General features: G+C 46.3%; 1 pseudogene; it reads left to right on the top strand.

The window, feature by feature from the left end:
• The first annotated feature begins 16,819 nt into the window (after positions 1 to 16,819).
• On the top strand, positions 16,820 to 25,540 carry LOC115329220 (annotated as a pseudogene).
• The last annotated feature ends 351 nt before the right edge of the window (positions 25,541 to 25,891 follow it).

Consider the following 25,891-nt stretch of genomic DNA (forward strand, 5'->3'; position numbering starts at 1 on the left):
CGACCCCAGCCAAAATTTCACGTCCGTGGGACGCCGCATTCTCAACTAATGCCGATAATAAAAACGCGAGCCGCTGCCCCTTAGCGGGCGGCCAGCAGGTTGCCGATCGCTAAAGCAACATTGGGCCGTGATGTCAACATCGTTCTCTTTTTTTCCTCCGTTCTGGACGGGCGCACGGCGCAGCCGTCGTGCGCGCTTCTTTGTGCCGCTACCACCGCTACTTCGGCTTATAATTGCGTGTTTAGCCGTTGCTTTTACCTGTAGCCCGTGTAGCTTCGGTATAGCCTTTTGTTTATTTGCTTGTGAGGACTCCTAGACTCGTTTTAGCGAGCAACTCGGTGCGCCCAAGACTGCCGAGCCGTTCCTCGAAAGATGCCGAATACAACTTAAAGCGCTGTGGGCTGCTCAAACAAGCCGCTGCGCAACCCCAGAAATTGAAGAAGGTGTGGGTGAACGCTGTGCGACGAGTGGACTTTGGAAAGCCTTGGACGTCGACCCCCAGATCGAAGCTCTGCTCCGATCATTTTTCGCCAGAGAGTCACGAACGTAACCTACAGGTGTTGGTTGCTTGTGGCTTGTCAGCAAAGGGGTCGAGGCTTAAAAAGGATGTCGTGCCGTCGCTCTTTGCCCATCGTACATGCACAGAAAAGGTAAACATGATAAAAGTATCCTGATCAATAAATAAAACAGTCATTGTCAAGTGCAGTGTTGAAGATTGAGCATTCACGCTCCATTGAATGTCTGTTGAATGGGGAATGGTGGGCATGTAGAGTACAACCACTAACTAGCTCCAAACACTGAAATTTGTAATGAAAACGAAAACAATGTTCTGTTTTGCGTCACTGCTTGTTTACTGCGCAATCTCGTGCGTAGTATTGAGGTCCGTAACGACTACTAGCGAACAACCGGCGCGTGAAGCTCATGCGATATAAACATTCGCCTCCCAATCGTTCAAACCCGTTACGCAGCAGTATTAATTATCATTGCGCTTGTGAATACCACAAGGGACTTTAAAGAAATCGCGAAAGTTCGGATTTGTAAGTTACAACTCTCTAATTTGCCCGAGTTCGGCTGAAGGTAAATATAATATTTAAATATGCAAAAAAAAAAAAAGCAACACTTGCCTTAGTCAAAAGTTACGAAGGAAAACTTAAAATCCTATGTATCCTAATAAAAAAAATTGTTGTGGGTGGGGGTGGGAATGCGGAAGGGAAAGAAAGTGTTCTTACCTTGCTAAAGTTCTCTTTTTGCCTTTATCACCCACAATAACTTTTGCTAGCTTTGAGAAGAAAATGACTGCCCAAAGAACTTTTTTTTTAGTGCGGCAAGTTTTTTTTTATTTGTACAAAGATTCACTACCTTGACGAACTTATGTGGTGAATTAGTGTCGTAGCTTACAAATTCGGCTTTTACGCGCCTGAGGAAAAAATAACGAAAAAACAGACGTCTACAGCTTGACACACGTCTTTTCGGTTGTCGCGGAACGCACCGGAGAGCCTCAAAGCTTCGTGTGTGGGACGGACCCGCCGCGCGAAAGCGCCAGCACTGTACGTCACTGGCAGCGCGGCGTAGAGCCCCGATGACAATTTAGACCTAGCGACGAGTGCGGGAGACCGCACGCACGGCGACAGCTGCCGAGTACGGCACCGAACGAGTTCACTCGTTTTCCAGTCGCTAGCTTTTGGTTATACAAGAGTACAGCACGGCATAGCGCACGCGCAGCGGCAGCCGCCGAGTACGCCACCGAACGAGTTGACGGGTTTTCCAGTCACTAGCTTTTGGGTATACGCATTAACTCTTGCTACATATGCTGGATAACTACCACGTATACAGAATTAAAACAAAATCAGCTTACCTCCCATCTTTAGACAACTAGCGCAACAGAGGTAGGTGCCGCTTGGACTGCGTACTCGCTGAACGAGAACGATCTTGGCGTCACGTCCACATAGCGGCTGATTTCCAGTGTTGCCGGAACCTCGAGCGGCTAGTTTCGGTTTCGTCGGCCGCGCCCCAAACAAAACTTTGAGACGTCGATATTTTTAAAACTACGCACAATAACGAGAAAAAAATTACACCTTGCAATTCAGAGGCGCTAACTGCACTAAAAACAGCCATAATCCCAAAATCGAAAGTATGGACCGGAGTTGCCCTTTAAAGACTCGCTTATGCCTAAAAGTAATATATTAAAAGCAAAATGCCAATTATACACAAAAGTTATTTCCGGGTCGAGAACGTCCACGTCTAATTTCAAGCTGCATCTCACTCTGAGTACTCCATTATTCATTTTGAAATCATTCTTGTGCATTTGTTTAGACTGATTTATGCCCTGTTTTTGTCTTCTTTTTCTACCCTAGCGGGTGCACCCAAACAAGGCAGCGGAATATGACAAGCATCTGCAGAGGCCTGAAAAAGCTTGTAGCGGACGCAAAGCGCAGAATGAAGGTGAGCAATTTCAGGAATGTGGCAGCCAAGAGGCTTCAGAACTTCATGAACGTTCCTGCACGCGTAAACCAAAACAAGTTCGACCAGCTTCTACAAAACTTGGTAGTTGAAACCATGCTACCTCTGTAGTTCGTGGACGAGGAGCCGTTCCAGGAATTCGTGAAAGGTGATATGCATTGACTTTACTGTCATTTGTACTGCACAGCATAATATTTTTATCAATCTTAATCAATGTATACTGGTTTTTATTTGTATTTAGGAATGTGCCCCACAGTTACGGTGATGTCGCGAAGGACTCTGTCTCGGAGAATTGATGAAGATTTGAGGAGAAGGTCAGCGCCATTCAGTGTACATTGCAGTCTGTTACGTATGTGTGCTTCACCGCAGATGTCTGGTCGTCGACAACCAGGAGATTTATAGGCACTACAGCTCACTGGGTGAGACACATCGCAACATTTTTTTATGATATTGCTACGAGGAAGAAGACGACGGGCTGACTCGGCGCCACGAGCACGAGCGAGGGGCTCGCGCCGGTGGCGGTCAGTTTGGAATTAAAAAGCCAAACCACAAACGGACGTCTCCTTGCTTGGTCCCAGAACAACGCAACAATATCATGTTAATGGCTTACAGGCTTTCGGGGTGACCTGTCTTCATTTGTCAATCTCAATACTCTTGAAGTCGTGTCTCACATAAAAACAATTTCTAAGAAATGCCATTCTGGAACATTCTGTTGATGCCGGCGATTCGCTTTGGTCATATCACGGACACATCTACTTCTAAAATAGCATCCTGACTAAATGTTATTTTTTTTATTATTTAGGTAACTTCTACAATATGGCTTTTACGTCTGTCCGCATGTTTTCGAGATTTTCTTAGAATCCTAGTTGACGGCTATATTTGCTTTGCGGCATTCCTGAATAACTGTTACTTGTCCTAAATGTTGAATTCAGTTTAAGTTTATTTTATTAAAGCTAGATAAGGATCGTATGTTTTCAGATTTCACCTGATACCCTTAAGCAAGAGTCGGTGTCTTTGACTTGCAAGCGGTTTCTAGGAACCCATTCATACGACCGCGTGGCCGACATGCTTGCGGATATTTACGGGGACTTCGGTTTGGACATGGCAAGATTGTGGGAACTGTAGCTGACAATGGAAGCAACTTCGTCAAGGCATTTAAAGAATTCGGCATTGATAGCCGAACAGAAGGTAAGCTTGTTACACAGTCGCAAGTAACAAACACGAATAAGGCCATTTCTTATTGATTTTTTTGTGGTTAGCATACTCATTCGCCAGGAATGCAAGTTATCCCGTGATTGTTGTTGTTGTTGTTGTTGTTTACGGGTTTTATGGCGCAAGAGCTCCGATGGCCATACTGCGCCAAACTAGGTAAGCTGAAAAACACTGGTAAAAGTACATTCACTAGACTAGAATTTGGCTATAATTTATGTAAGATACCTGTAGTTTTGAGGAAAGCTAAAAGACGTTCAAGTGATATGAGAGGCTGCTCCCCTAGAAATAAGACAGGGTGAAATGGGATGTTGTACTTGAAAAACTCAGAGAAATAGATCTTGTATTGTTGTAAAAGGCCACGGCAAAGAAAGAGAACATGCAGAACAGATAAAGCTTCCCCACAGTGCTCGCATATCGGCGGTTCCTCACCTATAAGCAGGTATTGATGGGTTAGGAATGAATGGCCGATTCTCAGCCGGCACAGGAGGACTTCGTGGAAACAATTTTTATTATACGAGGTTTCCCATGCACCAAGTTCTGGCTTGATGACATGAACAGTGATGTGATTGGCCTAAGCCATTTTGGCGCACGTCTCGGAGCAACCAAAACAGTGTTCTGGAGCAGCAAATGTGGCCTTTGGAGCAACCAAAACAGTGTTTTGGAGCAGCAAAAGCGGCTTTTGGAGCAGCCAAGACAGTGTTTCCGAGCAGCAAAAGTGGATTTTGGAGCAGATATTCTTAGGACAATAAAAATATTTGTTTCAAGTGCTTTACAAACGAAGGGCACTTTGTGTTGTGTTCCGATGTGACGTGTTGTGACGGAACTCACTGCTTCTGTTTTTACTGCTCAGACATCCCACAAGTGTACAGTGCTGTAGGCATTGCCAAGCAATTTCGAAAAACCACTTGCCACCGTTTTACCCGTTCCCGACGCGCCAGAATTTCGTCAAAAGCAAGAAAATGTAAAACAATGAATCGCAAGCGTCCCAGCTGGTGCCTCAGTCACGCAATCATGTTCGCATGCGCGTGAGGCCAACTTCGGCAGGCTTGCTGTTGGGCATGCTTCGTCGCGCGAACGCAGACAGTAGAGAGTTTTAGTAGATCGTTCCCATGACTCCGATAACGATACCCGATACTCCGCCACCGCCTCCCTTGCGCCTGCATAGTATCGTTATCGGGGCTATCGGGGGTATCGGAACTAAAACTCTCTAATGTCTGTCCAATCGAAACCGAAATCATGCCCCTCAGCTCCGTCGCTAACTTATCTTCAAAATTGTACACAAAATGTAACTAAATGTAATGCGACAAAAACAGTCTCTTGGCGCGTGCTTGCCAGGCGGGCAAACAAGGTACAAGCTAAAAACAAAAAATAAAGAACCTGAGTGCATCGATGCAAGACATTGCGAGCCAGCTTTAAAAAGTTCTTGGAGTGCTTTGTGCAGCGACTGAACTCGAGACAAACAAGCACGCGGTGCTGGTTCAGCGTGCAGACATTGCCTTTTGTGCTTTAGCTCACTTCTCTTCACCAACTTTCTTTCACGACAGATTTTTCACGTATCGAGGTCCCTCTCGAAAGAAGGCCCGCCGAGAGGAATCTAGATTATCAATACTTTGACAGAGCAGTCTTTGAATTAAAGATGAATTTCTGTAGTAACGTACGATTTAAACAGGAACAGGAATGTTGATGAACATGCAGCGGTACTTAGGTTGATTTTAGAAAGTACCATATCTGCAGTGATGTGGGGACGGCAACATTCGACGTCGCACGACCACGGTGACTGAAAGGCACTGACCAAATATAGTTTTCCCACGGCCGTTGCCTCAGCTCACAAAGTAACTCCTGCCGCGCAAACACGTGGTTTGGTTTCACAGCATGACGGCATCACTGGTACCCGGCACGCTAGCGTCCGAGACGCCGGGAAAACCATGCAAGACCCGGTGGACAATTGACGCACAGTACCTTGTGTCAGGCGGCCGCTTGCGCCACATAACACACGCCTGCTCAATTACAGTACTCAGTTTAGTTTCGGTTTCGAAAGGCGACCTAAATTGCTCCTTTGGCGCAGGCTTGGCGCAAATTACCCATATTTTGGCGAAATGTAGCAGGATGTAGCAGGGTTAGTCCCTTGGCGCAGTTTGGCGCAATTGGCGCAGCAATCACATCACTGCATGAAGCTTATTGTTATCGGCTAACTTCCATTCAGATTGCCAAAGTTGCAAGAGTGAAAATTTTACGGACGCTTTAAGGTCTTGGTAAGGTATGCAGACATTCGATGGTAAAAGGTTCTGTGAAGAAGCAGCTAGTCTATCTGCAGCCTCGTTGCCTGCAATGCCCACATGGCTCGGGATCCAGCAAAACTCAATGTCCTTCCCACCAGCGAGTCCATGTTGAGCTCTGGCCCGTACAAGTCGAGTCAACTTATTCGTAGTTGGTGTGATAGAACATACTGCAGTAAGAACACTTTGAGAGTCTACAAATATAATGGCTTTCATCACTTTGTTCCTGATTATATAGTCAAGTGCTGCCAGAACACCATATAGTTCGGCAGTAAAAATGCTGGCGACATTGTGAAGTCGAGTAACATGGGTAAACGAATTTGAATAAACAGCTGAGCCGACATACATTAAGGACTTGGCACCGTCAGTATAAAACTGGCGGTAATGTCTGTATTTTTCTTGCAGAGCTAAGAATTCCTGTTGTAGGATGAGTGGAGAAACATTATGTTTATTAAACTTTGTAAAATACCAATTGCAAGCTATTTGTTTCATATCCCATGGGGCAGTATGATATGCACTTTCTAGGAAATGGACACCCTCACGTGGCAGGTTAAGGGAGAGACGGAGGCTCTCAAAACGAAGGCTCAAGGGTCGAATAACAGTTGGTTTATGCTCGAAAGTACGATAAAACTTAGACTCTCGAATACTATTGTGGACTGGATGGCTGGGTTCTGATAACACCTTGTAGGCATAAACCAGACTTAGATACTGCCGCCTTTTTTTCCAATGACATTTCATTGGAGTCAGCATACAAGCTTAAAATAGGAGATGTTCTGAAAGCACCCGTCGCAAGACGCAACCCAAGGTGATGCACAGGGTCAAGCATTTTTAAGGCAGACGGCCGAGCAGACGCGAACACAACAGACCCATAATCAAGGCGCGATCGTACAAGAGAGAAGTACAAACGAAGTAGACACCTCCTATCAGAACCCCAAGACTTGTGTGAGAGGACTTTAAGAATGTTCAATGTCTGCATACATTTCTGCTTTAGCCATTTGAGATAGGAGACAAAACTAAGCTTACTGTCAAATATCAATCCCAGAAACTTATGCTCAGTTCTAACTTCGATGGTATTTCCATTTAACATGAGAGAGGGCTCTAACCAGAGACCCCGCCGTAAAGAAAATGGAACACAAATAGTTTTTTCTGGAGAAAACTTAAAACCATTCTCGTTAGCCCATTTAGTCATTTTATTTATGGCTAGTTGTAGCTGCCTTTCACAACTAGACATATTACATGATGCTACAGAAATTTGAATGTCATCTACGTATAATGAATATGATACTGAGGAAGGTATGACACGACAAAGAGAGTTAATTTTTATGGCGAAGAGGGTGACACTCAGTACTCCACCCTGAGGAACACCATTCTCCTGGAGAAAGCTGTTGGATACTGTCGTGCCTAACCGTACACGGAAGGAACGTCCACTAAGATAGTTTTTTATACAATGAAGTAATCTGCCGCGTACTCCATACATGAACAAGTCACGTAGGATGCCATGCCTCCAAGTGGTATCGTAAGCCTTTTCCAAATCAAAAAAGACAGATACGCAATGCTGCCTATTCACAAACGCCTCTCGTACAACAGTCTCCAGCCGGACTAAATGGTCTATGGTGGAACGTCCTGATCGACACCCACATTGATTTACATTCAAAATATTGTGTTGCTCCAGGAAATAAACAAGACGCTTATTAATCATCCTTTCAAACGTTTTACCCAAGCAACTAGTCAGTGCAATCGGTCTGTAACTTGTAGGAAGTGAAGGATCTTTTCCAGGCTTTAGTAACGGAATTACTTCTGCCTGCTTCCAATCGGCGGGGAAGTGTGCATTGTTCCATAGTTCATTGAAATATGTCAGGAGGGCTGAGAATGACTCCTCCGATAAATGGCGGATCATCTCATAATGTATTCGACCAGGACCGGGGGATGAATTCTTCCGGATTTTGAGAGCCATTTGAAGCTCAACCATTGTAAACGGCTGATTATACGGTGCAGAGGCTCCTCCTGCCAAGCTGACTTTCGTTTTTTCTGCATCTGTTTTAAACTTCAGAAACGCTGGAGAGTAATGAGATGAATTTGAAACAGCTGCAAAGTGAGCACCCAACACATTTGCCTGGTCATGTAAAGAGCTTACAGAGGGAAAAAGAGGGACTGTAAAGCATAGGTATTTGCCTTCAACCTTGTGCAGTCGGTCCCACACTTCCTTTGCTGGGACATAACAGCTTATAGAGGACAGATAGCCTCTCCAGGACTTCCTCTTGGCCTGTTTCCTGGTCCAACGAGCTTGGGCCCTATTTCGCTGAAACTCTATCAAATTCATGAATGTTGGATATCTGCGAAATATACCCCATGCCTTGTCCTGTTTTTTCTTAGTATTGGAACAATCATCATTCCACCATGGTTTACACTTTTTGGGGATGCTAGAGGAGGTTTGAGGGATGGAGCAAAAAGCGGCATTAGTGATCTGCTGTGTAATGTATGTGGTGGCTTCATCGTGTGTTAAGGACAAGAACATGGAAGGCTTAAGCTCTGCATTTAGGTTGAATAGACTCCAGTCTGCCTTGTCAAGTTTCTAACGAGGGGTACCTTTCATAAGGCTTGGAACTGAAACAAGACTCTCCAGAATGATTGGAAAGTGGTCACTTCCAAAAGGATTATCCAAGACTTTCCATGTAAATGAAGAAAACACTGAAGGGGATGAGACGGAAAGATCGATAGATGTAAATGAATTGTGAGCTGCACTGAAAAAGGTTGGTTTTCTCTTATTCATGAGGCACAGCCCAGATGTTAATAAAAACCGCTCAAGGACTCCACCACGTGAGTCTTGGCGGGCGCTACCCCATAAGGGGTGGTGAGCATTAAAATCTCCTAAAAGTAAAAAAGGGTGAGGAAGCTGTGCAACAAGTCTTTGGAGATCATGAAGATGCAGTGGAATGTTTGGTGGAATATAAATAGATACAACAGTGATGAGGCGATCCAAAAGAAGGCGCACAGCCACTGCCTCAAGAGGTGTGCAAAGAGGAACCTGCGAGCATGCGACTCCACTTTGAACTGTCACAGCTACTCCACCTGATGCATTTGATGAAGGGCGACCTTTTCTAAAAAACTGATGGCAACGTAACACTGAATTATGATGATCATTAAGATGTGTCTCTTGTAAGGAGAGAGCTATAGGACGCAATTCGTCCATGAAAAAATTGACATCATCAATATTTCGTAAAAGACCGCGGCAGTTCCACTGCATAAAAGTAAATCTAGACATTATCCTAAAACCCAGTTAAAAGATTAGTAAATAAGTAAAAGTAGTAAAGGACAAGTAAAAGTAAAACCTTGACTTTGCCGCGCAGGGCAAAAAAGAATGTCCTACGTCACTTTGGAGGGGTTACTGGTTTTTTGCTCTTATGCTTAGATTTAGCTGTCTGCCAGTCCATGTCGTCTTGATCAGACGCTGGCACAGACACCTCACTGCTGTCATCCATTGCCTCCGCCTCTTGGGACGGGGCTTTTGGTAAAGCTTTGGGTTGGCTCGAAGCGCGGGGCTGCAGGCCCCGGCCACGACCTGATCCAGCAGAAGAGGCAGCAGGTGTGTCGGGCAGGGCACTGCCCGACTCCACCCGTTCCTGTCCCTTTTTTGATGTAGGAGCGACAGAAGAGACATGCCGCTCCTTGGAAGAGGATGCTCTCTCCGACGAGTGCGGACGAGAGCGTCGACTTCATTCCCTGGAAGGGGACCGCAGAGTGCGGAGGGGCACGACAGCTGCAGCTGCCGGCCCATCCTGAGAAGGGGAGGTAGCCTGTGCACACTCTCCGCCAGAACGGAGAGGCTGCTGCCCTGAAGGTGCAGGGCAGTTAGCACTCTTGCTGGAATGGTCGGGAGACCGACCTGCTGAAAGAGCATGCCCAGGGAGCTGAATCTTCAGCTTGGGCGTGGGGGACTGCAGTGGCTTCCCATTGTCTGGAAAAGACGTTAGGGTTGCCACTGCCACTTTCAGTGGTGCAGGCCCCCGCTGCACCACCTCTGCAAAGCCGCCTTTTTGCAAGAACGCAAAGCGACGGCGTGCCTCTGGATAAGAGAGATTTTCCTTCACTTTCAAGGTAAGAATAGCTTTTTCATCTTTCCAAGTTTTACAAGAACGGGAATACGCAGGATGGGGACTGTTGCAATTGACACAGTTGGCGTCGTTAGAGCATGTATCTGCTTGATGGTTAGCCTGACCGCACTTCGCACAAGTGGCTTTGCCTCGGCAGTTCTGGGATCCATGTCCAAATCTCTGGCAGTTAAAACACCTGCGAGGATTTGGCACGTAGGGCCGGACTCTACAGTGAAGGTACCCAACCTTCACAGCCTCTGGCAATGTAGTGGATTCAAAGGTAAGAACTATGTGCCTTGTTTTCCGTTCTTGGCCGTCGCGGCGCAAGGAGATACGCCTTGCCGCTACAACGCCTTGGTCGGAAAGTCCCTCAACTATTTCACTGTCTGAGGAGTCAAGGAGGTCATCCTCAGAAATGACCCCCTGGATGGTGTTTAGGGTGCGGTGAGGTGTAACTGTGATTTTCTGGTCAGATATGGAACTTAAAGCAACAAGGGCAGCACTCTGCTGGCTTGATTCGATTTCAACAAGCAGGTCGCCAGAGGGCAATTTCTTGGCCTTGAATTTCTTTCCGACAGTAGATTCAAGTATCTTGGCTACAAGGAAGGGAGAAAACTTTGATAGTGGTTTTTCAGTTTCAGAGTGCAGAACCAAGAACTTTGGGAACCTAGCAGGAGTAGATGGCGTGTTGACTGTGGTTGGAACTTCGGTGCGGCCCCTTTTCGGGGGCCGATCGAGGAAGGTTTTTGCACGAGAACCCATGACATGGGGAGGAACATTCAGTGCCCGGGTGCACCGCCCACCACGGAGCCCAACAAGGGGGTAGGTAATGTGCCATAGCAAGAAAGGCTTGGCTGACACAATTACACTACCAGTGCTGCCCGGGCACTATACCCTAGTGTGGTTGCAGGGACAGGACCTGTTTCCACTCAAGGTTGGCCCTTGCCACCTAAGAAGGTGAAAAAGGAAGGAAGAGAGTGTAGAAGAAAAGAGAAAGAGGTGGGAGGAAAAGTGAAAGAAGGAAGAAGAGGGTAGAAGAGGCGACTGACTGAATCATCCTGGTCGGGCCAAGCCAGGACACCCGTCTACGAGAAGCAGAGGTCGAAGCGGTGTATTGCCTCGCCCGGGGGGCCCCGAAGGGTCCAAACATACCCCGGGCTCAGCTCTACCACCAGGGTCCCCTTTTCCCCGGACACGGGTTAAGCCACGCACAGCCAGGCGTGGGTGGGTAAACCCACATAGCTCGGGGTTCGCGGTGGCACCACTCACCAAGCACCTACCAAGGCAGGTGCGCCCTGCGTGCGGGTATGGTGGCCCACGTGGCTGGGGTCCGTGGTGACGCTACTCACCAAGCACCTAGCACCAAAGGTGCAGGCGCCCCCTGCGGGGCTCGGGGTACGTGGAGACGCCACTCTCCAAACACCTGTCTTCACAGGTGCCCCCTGCGGGGAGTTATCCCGTGAAATCACACCACATCTTCCTTGCAGATGCATCTGAGGACGTCACTTTCTCTCATGACACCAGTGAAGCCGCCATGCCTTCGCTTCCGCATCATCTGCGGTGTGGTTGCCACACTTCGAGTCTGATCGTGACGTCCGACGTCACGATCAGACTCAAAGTTACATTTCTTGAAAAATACTTCCCCCCTCCCCCTCAAAAAAAAAAAATCCGAACATTGTTTTTTTTTTTTCTGAGGGCACCAGGGTCAAGGAGATGCTGGGGCATTGTTACCATGCTGACCAAGGTTCCTTCCGACTCTCCATACTATTTTTCTATGCGTCCTCATACTCATAAATGTATTTGGAAATACGAATACAAGGATACTTTAAAATGGTAGCTGATACTGAAATATATCTGTAAAAGCGTATTGCGATACGTATCTGAAATACATTTTAAATAGAGGCAAAAAGTATTTTGAAATAGAAATACAGGAATACATTTTAGGGAGGGCAGAAATACAAATACAGAAATCCTGATACTGCAATACATTTTTCAGATTTATTTGAGACCAAATTAGATGAAGCTGGAAGTGGAAGTTTTTGATCCTGAAATTACTTTCCCGTAGGCTTGGCACTTTGCCTTGAAGGTAGTGATTTCGGACAAAGAGGAGTCTTCAATGGGCTCAGAAAAACGTTCCATCAAGGACTGACCGTGGTTCCTTCCCTGGCATCCTGTCTGAGAAGAGATGAGAAAAGACTTCGACCTCTAAATAAATTCTGTCATAATAAATACCACCAAAACATCACCACGCCCCTGTCAAATAGGGAAGCCCCTGTCAACAATTATCACATGACGTCACAGTGGAATGAACTGGTATTTATCTGTAGGTGTGGCCTTGAACATGAAACTTTAACACGCTGCTGTATGAAAGGACAATGCATACTTTTGTTGTAGGTTACCTTGTTGAAGATCGAGCAGGATTTTCGAGAATGGTGGACCACCTGAAGCATCCTAGAACACATGTCTCATCTTCTGTTACGGTTGAAAAAACAATACAGTGGCATCCCTGCTGTGAAGGTCCTCCCTCCTGACCCTTCGCCACGGACGCATGGATTGCAGTCATCAAGTTTCGCCTTGCATACTCCAAATAGATACCTCGTGGATTGCGACCCGATATTGCCGGCAGAGGTGCGAGCTATCCGAGAAACAGCGCGCTCGAGACGAGTCGCAAGTGTACGAAGTCTGGGTCGGCACAGCGAGGCCACGTCTGACCTCCTTTTTCAGGTTTCGGATCACCAGAACAGCGGGTCACTTTCACATCGGCTGATGACGTACCCTTAAGCCGTGCAATATTACGGGCGCAGCCGCAGATGCATTCGAAATCTGTTGAACTTCACTGCGCGAATTATCCTACTATTTCAAGTCAACCACCGCCAGGCTCGCGCTGCAACGGACTGTGACTCAGCTTTGCCGAATGGGTGTACTGTGTACGCAAAGGGAAGCGAGACGGTTAGCAGCGGGTTTTGGATGCCCGCAAACAATGACTCAAGAAACCCCTACCTAAGGACCTGCAGCAAAAGATGCACCGACTCCACTCCTGGCACGCCACCTGGTTCGAGTCCCCGACTGGACAACAGTTCTCAGAAGAGAGAAGAGGACGCATAGAAAAATAATATGGAGAGTCGGAAGGAACCTTGGCCAGCATGGTAACAATGTCCCAGCATCTCCTTGACCCTGGTGCCCTCAAAAAAAAAAAAGCGTTCGGATTTTTTTTTTTTTTTTTTTTGAGGGGGGGGGGGGAGTATTTTTTAAGAAATGTAACTTTGAGTCTGATCGTGACGTCCGACGTCAAAAACACGCTCAACAAATCTTTGGCTTGCAGCCGGCTCTATAGCAGCACTATGTCCAACTGCGCGAAGTACTGGAATTCATCCAATCGGCCCAAATCTACTGAAACAGAGGCATCTGTTCTTGAAAGGCAACTTTCCACTCCATGCGTGATGAGGTGGAGTTCACTGTACCACGTGTTGGTTGTGCTTCTGGAGAGCAAAGCCCAGCTGAGGATGCTCTCCGAGAGACTGGACCTGGTGGCCTGTGAGATGCTGAGCTCGAGTTTTTGAAGGAGTACCGGGACATCTTATATCCAATTGCAACAAGTGAGTGAGGCTCCTATTTTATAATTCGTTTTAATTCCCAGTGTGCTAGGTACGTTTTAACAAGTTACTTTCCTATACAGCTATGGTTTTGAAGTAACTAGCACCAGAATATTTGGGGTTGAATGACACCATTAATATGCGATTCTATTTTCTTTCTAGCAATCGACAATCTGCAGAAAAGCGTGAACGGATACTACGGCGAGCTTCTGCCGACGTTGGTGACCGTCAAGAAGAAACTCGCTGCAATCCAACACAAGACGCGGATCGGGGCAGTCATCTGGGAAAGCGTTTGCGAAGGCCTTCAAAAGAGGTTCGGCACATTCTACTGGATGGAGAACGAAGAATTTATCATAGCTACATGCTCACATCCCTTTTTTAAACTGAGATGGCTTTCTAATGAATATAGAAAAGCAAGGACGACCGAAGATTTGCTTGTGCGAGCTGCAGAAACTTGTGGGTTTTCGCCCAAAGAACCGGTGCCTCAAGATGACTTCTCGCCGGCATTGGAAGACTCGTTTCTTTTAATTTGAAGTTTAAGCTCCATTGATACAGCCCTTACATCACCACCTCCGCGCCGAGGTCTTCAAGTACCTAGAAGACCCCAGGAGTGAAGTCGGCATGCTCCAATACTTCCCAACCGTGAAGGCAGTCTTCATTCGTTACAACACCAACCTGCGTTCATCGGCAGCTGTTGAGCGTTTGTTTTCGTTTGCCAACTTGACGCTCCGCCCAAACCGACAGCGGTTGTACGACAAGCTTTTTGAAAAGCTTTTGCTTTGGAGGTGCAACTGAGCGAAACGCACTGGTAACGTGTATTCTTTTGTATCACTGGTACGTAAAAATAAAAAACGAAGCGGAAATAACTTTCATTGCTGTCACATGAATAAGGCCTCATTCACACAGCCGGCGCCTCTCCCATCCCGTCACCGTCACGGGAGCACGCCGGGGCGGGGACGTGACGGCAGGGTGTCCGAACAGCAGTGTTGCCATCTTTTTTTGTGCGCCCGCCGCTAAATTGAGACCAATAAGTCACTAAACAGTCGCTAGATCCGCCAGGAAGTCGCTAAAATATTCGCTGAATTCCAAGAGCTTATTAAACTCTTTTAAAGTAAGTGAATCTCAAATAATCATATCTCAGGCATTTTAAGAAGTTAAACTTACTGTGAAAAACAACTAGCACAGTTTTTGTTTGTAATGTTTTATTTGGAAAACGAATAGGCGGTAACTACGAAAGTCTCTTTTTGCTTGTCGTTCAAGACTGATTTTCCTCTGGTGATTGCAACTTTTTTCTAGAGCCGCACTTAGACATGTCAAGGCTATACCCCTTTTTACCAGTTTAAAGTAACCACTTTCAAACAAAACTATTCTTTTCTTGGTGCGCGGACAATACTGCCAACAGAGATATTCTTCAGAAAAAAGGATCACAATGTCTAACAACTGAAAACAGTTATTCAGAGGCAATTCCCAGGTAAAATTAAGTCCACCTGACACCTCCCTAAACAGTTCGACAATTACCTCAAGGTTTGGCGGACAGCACGTGGGTACGTGGGCGCGAGAGAGATGGTCTGCAGTGTTGACAGTGTTGACATTTTTTTAGGCGCGCCGCGAAATTGAGCATCTATCCAAAGCAAACTCGGCTAGAGAAGCAAAAGGGTTTAGCCCGCCAGTATTTCTAAAACTGTTCAAAATAATAAGAATACGGTTGAACACCAAAGTCGCTAAAAAAGCCGCTAGCCGCTAAATTAAAAATATCCGTCGTTAAATGTATAGAAAATCGCTAAATCTAGCGACAAAATCGCTAAAATGGCAACACTGCCGAACAGGCCGCGCAAGCAAAGCGACGGAGGCCGGGACGGCAGGATTGGATTGGATCGGATTGCTTATTTATTCAACTTAAATGACAAAATAAAGAGATAATTGTGCCTGAACATTAGCGCGGACGTTTCTTTTTTGTAAATTAAGGATTTGCGTCTTCCTTTAGCAATTCCCGCCGAAAAGGAACAAGAAAAACAACACAACAAGCGTTAGCCCACTTTTGGCAACCGAACAGTGAAATATCTTCCAAACTTAGCGAAACGTTTCTATTTTGTGATTGGTCGGTTTTCAATGGGGGCGGGACTCCGTCATCCGCCGGTGCCGTAGAGCAGTTCCCTACGTCGCCCGGAACTCGACGGATCACAGCTTTTCGGCGAAAACCGGGCCGAAAATCCTCTCCCCTGACAGGAACGCCCCTCGCGACGGTGACGGGATGGCAGAAGCGACGGCTGTGTGAATGAGGCCTAACGTGTTGCCCGTAATACGGGATTTCATGTCTCGAATGCTTAAAAAAAAAGTATTTCAGTATTTGAATTTGTATTTCCAAATACATTTTCAAAAACTTTTAAATGTACTTCTAACATGTATCGCGATACATTTTGTAAATGTATTTCAGTATCAGTATTTTAGCTGTTATTATTACATATTCCAGTATCTGTATTTCCAAATACTTTGAAGTGTATTTCTGCCCATCCCTGCACAGCACATACACTATTTATTCTGAACTAATAAACACATTATTACTTTGCAATACAACCAAATTACAATGTAAATATATGTATGACATTTCTTTATTTCCACACATTCTCTCAAAAACTTTCAAAATTGGTAATACTGTAATATCTATATATAGATATTTTTTTTTGTAGTGATTGAAATAGCAATTCTCAAGCAAGTAATTGCGATAATAAATAGGTATTTGAATAGCTATAATAATGTCATTTCGTCACTTTCGCGACGAAACAAGGTCGTTGGACGAAGCCAATCCTAAAAGCAGCCGTTAGAAGTGCACATTGGTACATCGTCTGCCAAACACTTAGGTCAGCGTTCGGCATTTCTTGTGACAACTCTCCGCAGCACTCTGCTAAGAATTGCCACTGGTAAGTGTCATTTAGTAACTTAAAGTTGAGGACATACCAGGCACTAATGTACTTAGCCCAACTTAAAAGCACAAAAAACATGGACGAGAAAGAGACGTATCCATCATAGTGCCAGACTACCTTTCATGCATCTCTTCCTCGTCCGTTTATTTTTTTTTTTTTTTTTATTATATGGGAAGCCGAGGAGGAAGATGGCGCGCAGGGGGCAGGTGCTGTGGCCGGCAGACCGGCGCTCGTTAGGTGGGCACGCGCAGTCCAAGACGAGGCGCGAGAAAGAACGGCAGCAACGCAGCGACACCCGGACTGGGCGACCCTGAGATCAACGGCCGGGCAACGCAGCGCCACCCGGACTGGCGGCAACAAGATTTGGGCCAGGGCACGGTCAAGTGAAAGAGCCACGAATAGCAAAACGTTTTCACGTATCTCCTTGAACATGTGACTTCTTGGGAGGGCGGACCAGGCAGGGACCCATTGGGCAGCAGTTTAATAGAGCGGCCCACACAACTGGCTCCCAATCGATTGGGCAGCAGTTTTAATAGAGCGACCCGCACAACTGGCGCCCAACGTGGAGCCCGATTGGTCTGCTCGTGCCTTTGCGTTGATCCTTTTCCCTCTATTGAGTCTATAATGTATTCGCTTGGAGGTGCGGCTTTCACCACGCTGGATTGTAGCAGGTGTTTTCTCTAGATCCATGCAGCACATACGATTATCACACCATCTCCGCTTTTTGCGTTACAGCCGAAAAGCAGAATGAGTGGAAGTGGCTGCGGCAAACCACAACGCGTTTTTAGCTGTAAACAGTGATTGTATATGCAAGTCAAGAATGCGCATGCGTAGAACCCTCCGCGGAAGTCACCCCCGACCAGCAATTAAGCCGAGCTCACTAAGCGTTCCACGCATGCATGACGCCGCTATCACTGTAGTTCATAGGAGACAGGCACCAGTTTAAGAGACAGCTCATGCTGTTTTGTGCTTTGCTCGTGCAGACCCTCAGCTTGGTTATTGTTTGTGCAGAAAGACTACAGTTCCCAAGGCGCATGGCGGCAGTGGTGGCACAATGAAACTGACTGTGGGGTCGATCTATAGATTTGCGTGCGTAAAGCCTCTCCACTCTCATGTCAGTTCTTGTGTCAGGTGGCATGCTGTGCATTGAAGAGGTGCTAAGAAACAATGCCAGGTTGCGACGCGAGAGCTTAACTTCAATATTTTTGTCTCGCTTTAGAAGGAAATAATTTTGATTGGAATTACAAAAATAAACTCTCCTTCCAAAGTAGTTATTCTTATTTTAACTTGGACCACCTCATGCTAGAGTAGACGGCTGTTTAGGCAGCAAATTCGATTTTTTCACTACTTTAGAATTTTTGTTTTCTGTGAGGTATTTTCTTTTACGGCTTCAAACATTTTTTTACTTGAAATACATCTACACGGCTTCCAATAACGAAATAACTTAAAATTGCCAGGTGCAAAGCAATAATTAAATAAAAATAAAGAAATATGCTAATGTTTCTAACAAACTTTAAATTAAAATTTTTTTTTTATTCAAATTTGCATAATCATTGTGACAGCAAGCGAATTTCAAAACATAAATTGAAGCATTACGAAAAAAGATTGGATACCAAGTTTTAAGCCAATTTTAAAAGTTAAAACCAGGCTGCCAATCCTGCTCGGATAAAAGTGCATTTTTCCTTTGTTCAGCCTGTCTTGTCCTTGCAGGTGAGCTGTATTCACTGATTCTTACTGACGTCTTTGCAATGTACGCCGTCAGTAATGTACCATTTGCGCATTGCGGAGCAACACTGGCTAGCAGTAATGTTGGGTTGATGGTGGAGTCTGTGTGTCGCACCATTAGGAAACAATATGGCACGCTAGATAAACTGTCTAATACGAGTGAGCAAAGTAGGCTGTATTTGCTCTAGAAATGTGTATAGTGCAATGTTCATTCTCTCAAAAAAATGTTACCTTTCTGTACCAGTTTTAAGTTTTAGTCCACTTCATTGCAACAAGTGTATGTTACTATGAGCACTTATTAAAAGCTAACTTATTGCAAATGTTTTCAGTCCTCTTGAACCATATATTTGCTAACTACTTTTGAGTTTAATGATGAAAAAATAACTTTTATTGCCCTGTTGTAGAATGTATTAAGTATGTTCTGTACACTTGTGCACTGTATCGTTTCAGTGAATATAAAGATGGGCTCGGTGGTTGTGCCACAAAGCAGACCACTAATCTGTTCAACTTTTTCGTGCAGATGTTCTCCTTCATTCTCCTCCCCGCTTTGCTCCCGGTGCTGGCTTCCCTGGACAGCACGGCAACATGCACAATCTGCAGCAACGAAAATCAAGCAAGTGGCTACCATCCGGCTATCAGCAACGCCTCGTCACGTCCGACAGACTCATCACTCAAGCAATTGATCCTCGGCCAAGTGTGGAGGGCCCCATTGCCATCAACAGCCACTTACCCGCCCACTATAAACCAGCCGACGCAGCCGATATCGCTCTGTGGGCTCGGTGGCTGTGCCACAACGCAAACCACTAATCCGTTCAACTTTTTCGTGCAGGCTAGTAAACCGTGCAGTCTTTTCTCTAAAAAAAAACAAGTAATTACTTTTTGATACAGCTGGTGAGCCCGCAGTGTTGCGTTGTTATTTCGATAGAGTGCTTCCATACCATCCGTTCCTTGCTGTTGCAATCGGGTGACATTGAAACAAATCCTGGTCTTGATACTAAAGCCATACTAGCCGAGCTAAAAAACTATCCACCGGTCAATCGAAATTACTTGCAGAGGTACAAGACCTTAAAACCCAGCTTTTAACAACAGACAAAGCCATATCAGATTTCAGCTCGAAAACCATTATCAATATATCGCCCCCGTGCGCACCGAGTTAGAAAATGTAAAAATCAAGACAGCTCAGACGGCCCGTTTGGTCTGTGGCCTGGAGGCGCGACTGGACGATGCCGAAAATCATTCTCGACGCAACTTCATTTTCTATGGCATACCTAACTCCAATGGATCAGAAACGTTTGCTCAATCTGAACAACTCGTCATCCGGCACTGTCGTGATCACTTGAACATGACCATAGACCCAAAAGAAATAGAGCATGCACATCATCTTGGACATCGTACATCTGACAACCCTCGCCCAGTGAGAGAGAGATTTTGGGGGTTTATGGCGCAATAGCTACGAGGCCATTTGCGCCAAACTAATTTTAGGCTTCATTGTACTATAAAGTGGGTTTTACAAACGGATAACCAAGAAGCTAAAATCGGTGTAAAAGGCCAACACTACCAAGAAATTCTATTACTCGTTCAAAAGAGACCAGAGGATTCTCGCCCAGAAGAAGAGCAGGATGAAATGGGATATGATATTGAAAAAATTCAGGGAAATGAATGCGGCGCTTGGGCTCAAGGCTGGGGCACAACCACAAGATATGCAAAACAGTGAGCCTATCACCACACTGATCGCAGACTGGTGGATCTTCTCCCGAAAGCAGATACCTATGGGTTATAAATGAGTGTCCAATTCTCAAACGGCACAACGTTTCATGAAGTCGGCTCTTGCATGAAGAGCTTTCCCAAACTCCCAAAGCCGGTTTGGTAACATGAAGCTTGTTATCGCACTCCATGTCCCATTCCAATTGCCAAGAATGATGAATCGAGGACTTCACCAAGGGCTTAATATCTTGATAGGGTAAACACGAGAGAGATTGTGGAAGATTACCGGCAGACCCTGCAAGCCTGTCGGCTTCTTCATTGCCTTGTATGCCAATATGACTGGGTACCCAACAAAATTTTATATTTTGACCTCCATGCAAAGCAGAGTTAAGTTTATATTGAATCTGTTGTACAAGCATATTTTTAGTATCTTTAAGAGAGCGAACTGCAAGAATCACACTTTGAGAGTCAATAAACAGGACCGCCCTCAGTATTTTCCTATTGATAATGCATTCGATCGCCATTGATACCGCATAGAGTTCCGCAGTAAAAATGCTGGCAACAGAATCAAGTCGTTGAACCTTGGAGAAGCTTTCAGAATACAGAGCACAACCGACAAAAGAGGAGGTCTTGGCACCATCAGTATAAACATGAAGATAACCGTCATACTTAGTTTGCAGTTCACCAAACTCTTGCTTAATTACAGCATGGGAAATGCCATGCTTGTTAAACTTCGCGAGAGACCAGTCGGATTCAACTCGCTGTGCTTTCCAAGGTGGAATGCCACTGACTTTCCTAACGAGGCTTACCTGGTCCAGAGGAAGGTGCAGAGAAGTGCGAAGATGTTCAATACGGAAGCTTAACGGTGTTACAATGCTTGGTTTATTTTCAAAAAGGCGAAAGAATTTCGACCTTGTAAGTGAAGAGTACGTCGGATGCTGGGGGTCGGCCAGAATCTTGTAAGCATATGTTAGACTAAAATATGTATGTCGTTTGTTAAGGGACAGCTCATTAGATTCTGCATACAAACTGAGGACGGGCGACGTCCGGAAGGCTCCTGTCGCCAGTCGCAAGCCGAGATGGTGAACTGGGTCCAACATTTTAAGGGCAGAGGGCCGCGCTGATCCATACACTACTGCACCGTAGTCGAGACGGGATCGTACAAGGGCGTTGTAAAACTGCAGGATACATTTTCTATCAGACCCCCAAGACTTGTGAGATAAAACTTTCAACAGATTTGTGGACTGAAGGCATTTTTGCTTCAGCGCTTTAAGGTGGGAAATAAAGTTGAGCTTTTTATCAAATATTACACCAAGAAATCGATGCTCCTTTCTAACTGGGATAAGGGTTCCATTTAATTCCAGGGATGGATCCAAAGACAACCCACAGCGCAAAGAAAAAGGCACACAGACCGTTTTTGAAACAGAGAACCTGAACCCATTGTCGTCGGCCCACTTTGACAGCTTGTTTATGGCTAACTAACTGCAACTGACGCTCACAACTGGAAAGGTTACAAGATGATGATGAAATCTGTATATCATCAGCATAAAGAGAATATGTAATTGAAGGTGGCAGCAGTCGTGCAAGTGAATTCATTGCTAGTAAAAATAAAGTCACACTTAAAACACCCCCTTGAGGGACTCCGTTTTCTTGAACAAAGGAATCAGATAGGACTGAACCGAGACGAACTTGAAAAGTCCTGTCCATCAGATATTCCTTTATGCATCGTAGCATACGGCCACGGATATTACAGGCATACAGGTTTCGGAGAATCCCATACCTCCACGCTGTGTCATATGCCCTTTCTAAGTCGAAAAAAACTACAACACAGTGCTGCCTGTTTACAAATGCTTCGCGTATCACAGTTTCCAGGCGCACTAAGTGGTCAAGGGTAGATCGACCTTGGCAGAATCCACACTGATTATTATCAAGGACCCTCTGGCTTTCTAACATGTATACCAGTCGCCTGTTTATAAGCCTTTCAAACGTTTTCCCGAGGCAGCTCGTCAGGGCAATTGGGCGATAACTTGATGGTTGTGAGGGGTCTTTATTGGGTTTTAGAAGGGGGATGATATGTGCATGTTTCCAAGCCTGAGGGAAGCATGCTTTTTTCCACAAAATATTGAAAAAGAGGAGAAGGTTTTCAAGGGATTCTGAAGAAAGGTGGCGAAGCATTTCATAATGAATATTATCGGGCCCAGGGGCAGAGAGTTTAGTTGCATTAAGGGCCATCTCAAGCTCGCATCGCGTAAAAGGTTGGTTATAAGATGCTGAATTTCCTCCCGACATGACAAGATTTGTCGCTCCGCACAAGCTTTCAACTGTACAAAAGTAACACTGTAGTTGGCCGAACTAGATGCATTATAAAAATGTTCCCCGAGTATATTACCAATGTCTCTTAGTGATGAAGAAGGAGCATTAAACGTTGGGATAGCAAAGCACCTATAATCTCCATTTATTTTCCGATATCTGTCCCAGGCCTCTTTGGCCGGGACAAAACTAGTTAGAGAGGAGAGATATTTCATCCATGACTTCCGCTTTGCTTGCTTCCTAGTCCAACGAGCCTTAGCTTTTCGTCGCTTGAACTCAACAAGGTTGCATGAAGTGGGGTATCTGCGAAATCGGCCCCACGCCCTATTCTGGTCCGTCCGGGTTTTGGCGCACTCCTCATTCCACCACAGTTTGCATTTTTTGGGTATATTACCAGATGTTTGTGGAATGGACTGCTGAGCAGCCCTTAGTATCTGCTCTGTAACATAAAGAGTAGCGTTTTCAGGGGACATAGAAGAAAGAATCGAAGGATCTAAAGCGGAGTGAAGATTAAAAAGCGTCCAGTCAGCCTTGTCTAACTTCCACCTAGGGAGACGCACTGCAACAGCTTCCAGAGGCGTGCAGAGTGGAACTTGAGAGCAAGCGACTCCACTCTGCACAACCACTGCAACACCACCAGAAGGAGGGGAAGCAGGACGGTCTTTCCTAAAAACTTGATGATGTCTTAAAATGTTAAAAGAAGTGGATTGAAGGTGGGTTTCTTGCAAAGCAAGAGCGATGGGCCGAAGCTCATCCATGAAATAGTTAACATCATCAATGTTTCTTAAAATACCGCGACAGTTCCACTGCATAAAATGTAACTTCGTCATCTATTAAAAGGTGTGTAAATATGTAAATATATAATGAGTGAAACATAGTAAATAAATAAAACCATGGAGAGCCAACAAAAATTAAGATATGGCCACAATACGGCTACTGACGGGGTCATCATTTGGGCGGTACTACAGGCTGTTTCTTTTTGGATCTGCGGGAGGGTGTCTCCCATTCCATGCCATCCTGGTCAGAACCAGGAGTGGACAAAGTGTCAACATCTGTTGGCATCTCTCCCTCCTGAGAAGTGTCCATTGGAGTAGATATGGAGCTTGTTCGGCCCGGCCCACGGGGGGGCAAGCCCCGACCACGGCCGGCTGGAGGAGTGGTGGACGAACTGGGCAAGGGGTCACCCGAGCTCGTCTTGTCCCCTCCTTTCACTGGAGCTGCATGGGCTCCATGCTGCTCCTTTGGTAGGGGGGCGCTCTCCAGCGAGCAAGAGCGAGAAATTCGCTCCTTCTCCCTAGGAGGGGACCTAGGAGAGGGAGAAGGCGCGGCTGTTGCCGGCCTGTCCCTGGATGGAGGGGCAGCACGCGTGCTACCACCAGGGACTGGGGGAAGCTGCCGCTGCCCCTGTTGGGGAGCTGGGGCCCTGAGGTCGGCTGCCAAGATCTCAAGAGAGACCTGGGTGGCCCTCGACTCCGAACGTGGTGCTGGGCCCCTGCGCACTACGTCGGCAAAACTCCCCCTTGACACAAAGGAGAATCGCTTTTTTGCTTCTGAATACGATACATTCTCCTTCACTTTAATGGTAAGGACGTCTTTTTCTTGCTTCCACGAGGGACATGTACGATAGTAAGCGGGGCGTGGTCCACCGCAATTAGCACAGTGGGCCACAGCCTCCTCACAAATGTCAGAAACATGGCCCTGACTGCCGCACTTTGCACACGTCTTCTTCCCTCGGCAGCTGCGTGCTCCGTGACCAAAACGTTGGCAACGGAAGCACCACTGGGGGTTGGGGACGTAAGGGCGAATGCGGCAGTTCAGCTATCCTGCCTTGACGGTCTCTGGGAGTGTGTGCTTTCCAAAGGTCAGGATAACATGTTTCGAAGGAATCTGTTCACCATTTTTCCGAAACATGATGCGTTTAACAGCGACAACGCCTGAACTTTTGAGTCCCTCGAGGAGTTCCTCTTCACTTGTGTACAAAAAGTCATCCTCGGAGAGGACTCCACGAATGGTGTTAAGTGTGCGATGAGGACTCACCGACACCTTTACGTCAACAATGGTAGTCAAGTTGAGGAGTGCTTCGCTTTGTTTTTTTGTGTTTACCTCCACAAGGAGGTCTCCAGAGTACAGTTTTTTGGCCTTGTAGGAAAACCCTACAAGGTACTCTAGAACTTTGGCTACAATGAAAGGTGACATCTTCGCAACTGTCTTCTGTTCATCAAGAGAGTGAACAACAAAAAACTTTGTAAAGGATTCTATCTCGGGATCTTTGTCAATGGTTTTGTGTTCAAGGCAACGTCTTTTAAGGGCGTGCCCTGAACGGGGTTTAGAGGGGTGGTGCGCCATAGAAGGGCAAAGAGTGTTCGGAATCCCCGGTGCACCGCCCACAACCGAAGCCCAACAAGGGGTTAGGTAACGCACCATAACAAGGTGAGCTTGGCTGGAGACGTTACGCTAACAGTGCTGCCGGGAAACTATACCCAAGTGTGGGTCAAGACAGAGGTCTCTTGCCACCCAAGGTTAGCCCTTGCCGCCAAAGAGGGGTGAAAAAGGAGTAAGAGAAATGAGAGAAGTAAAAGAAACAGGAAAGGTAAAGGTGAAAGATTGGAGGGGATAGAAAAAGAAAAGGCGACTAGACTGAATCATCCTGGCCGGGCCTTACCAGGACTCCCGTCTACGAGAAGCGGGGGCCGAAGTGGTGTATTGCCTCACCCGGGGGGCCCCGAAGGGTCCAAACCTACCCCGGGCTCGGCTCAACCACCAGGATGCCCTTTTCCCCGGACACAGGCTCGCCACGCACAGCCAGACGTGGGTGGGTTTTAGCCACTTTTTGCTCAGGGTCTGTGGTGTCGCCCATGTGGCTGGGGTCCGTGGTGACGCTACTCACCAAGCACTTAGCACCTAAGGTGCAGGCGCCCCCTGCGGGGCTCGGGGTCCGTGGAGACGCCACTCTCCAAACACCTGCTTTCACAGGTGCCCCCTGCGGGGCCTCGCCCAGTAATCGTTAAGTTCACGTTCCATAAGACAAAATAAACTATACTATCTAACGGCCGCAAGTTCAAAGGAACAAGTTTCAGTGCTGGCGAAGACTCTTCTTGGCCCGTCGAAAATGCTCGCAAACACCTACTTGTGCTTGCAAAAAGCAAAAATATGCCATTCCATTTTCTTTACGGTTTAAAACACTTCTCATGGGCCCGAAACGTTAAGTTTTTTATGAACCATCACAGACTGTGAAGGAAACAGCATAGCAAATGCCCCATCAGAAAGAAATAACAGCCCCCTCTCTGATTTCTACCAAAACTAATCTTTCAAGTTCAGTAATCCTCACCAACACGCATAGTTTTCTTCCGAAACGAGAAATTGTGTCTAATCTTGTGTTGTCCTCCGGTAGTAATATGTTGATATTAACTGAAACCTGGCTGTCTAAAGAAATCACTGATGCTGAAGTTCTTGTCGATTTGCCGGACTTCCGCCTTTATAGAAATGACCGCCAAGCCAGACGAGGAGGAGGTGTTCTCATCGCTGCACACCAGCAGTTGTCATGTTCTATTGCTAACATTACCTCCGACCTTGAAATACTATGGCTCATATGTCGCGCT

This window comes from Ixodes scapularis, unplaced genomic scaffold (assembly GCF_016920785.2).
Source record: "Ixodes scapularis isolate PalLabHiFi unplaced genomic scaffold, ASM1692078v2 PGA_scaffold13__105_contigs__length_92229423, whole genome shotgun sequence".
Taxonomy (NCBI): Eukaryota; Metazoa; Arthropoda; class Arachnida; order Ixodida; family Ixodidae; genus Ixodes; species Ixodes scapularis.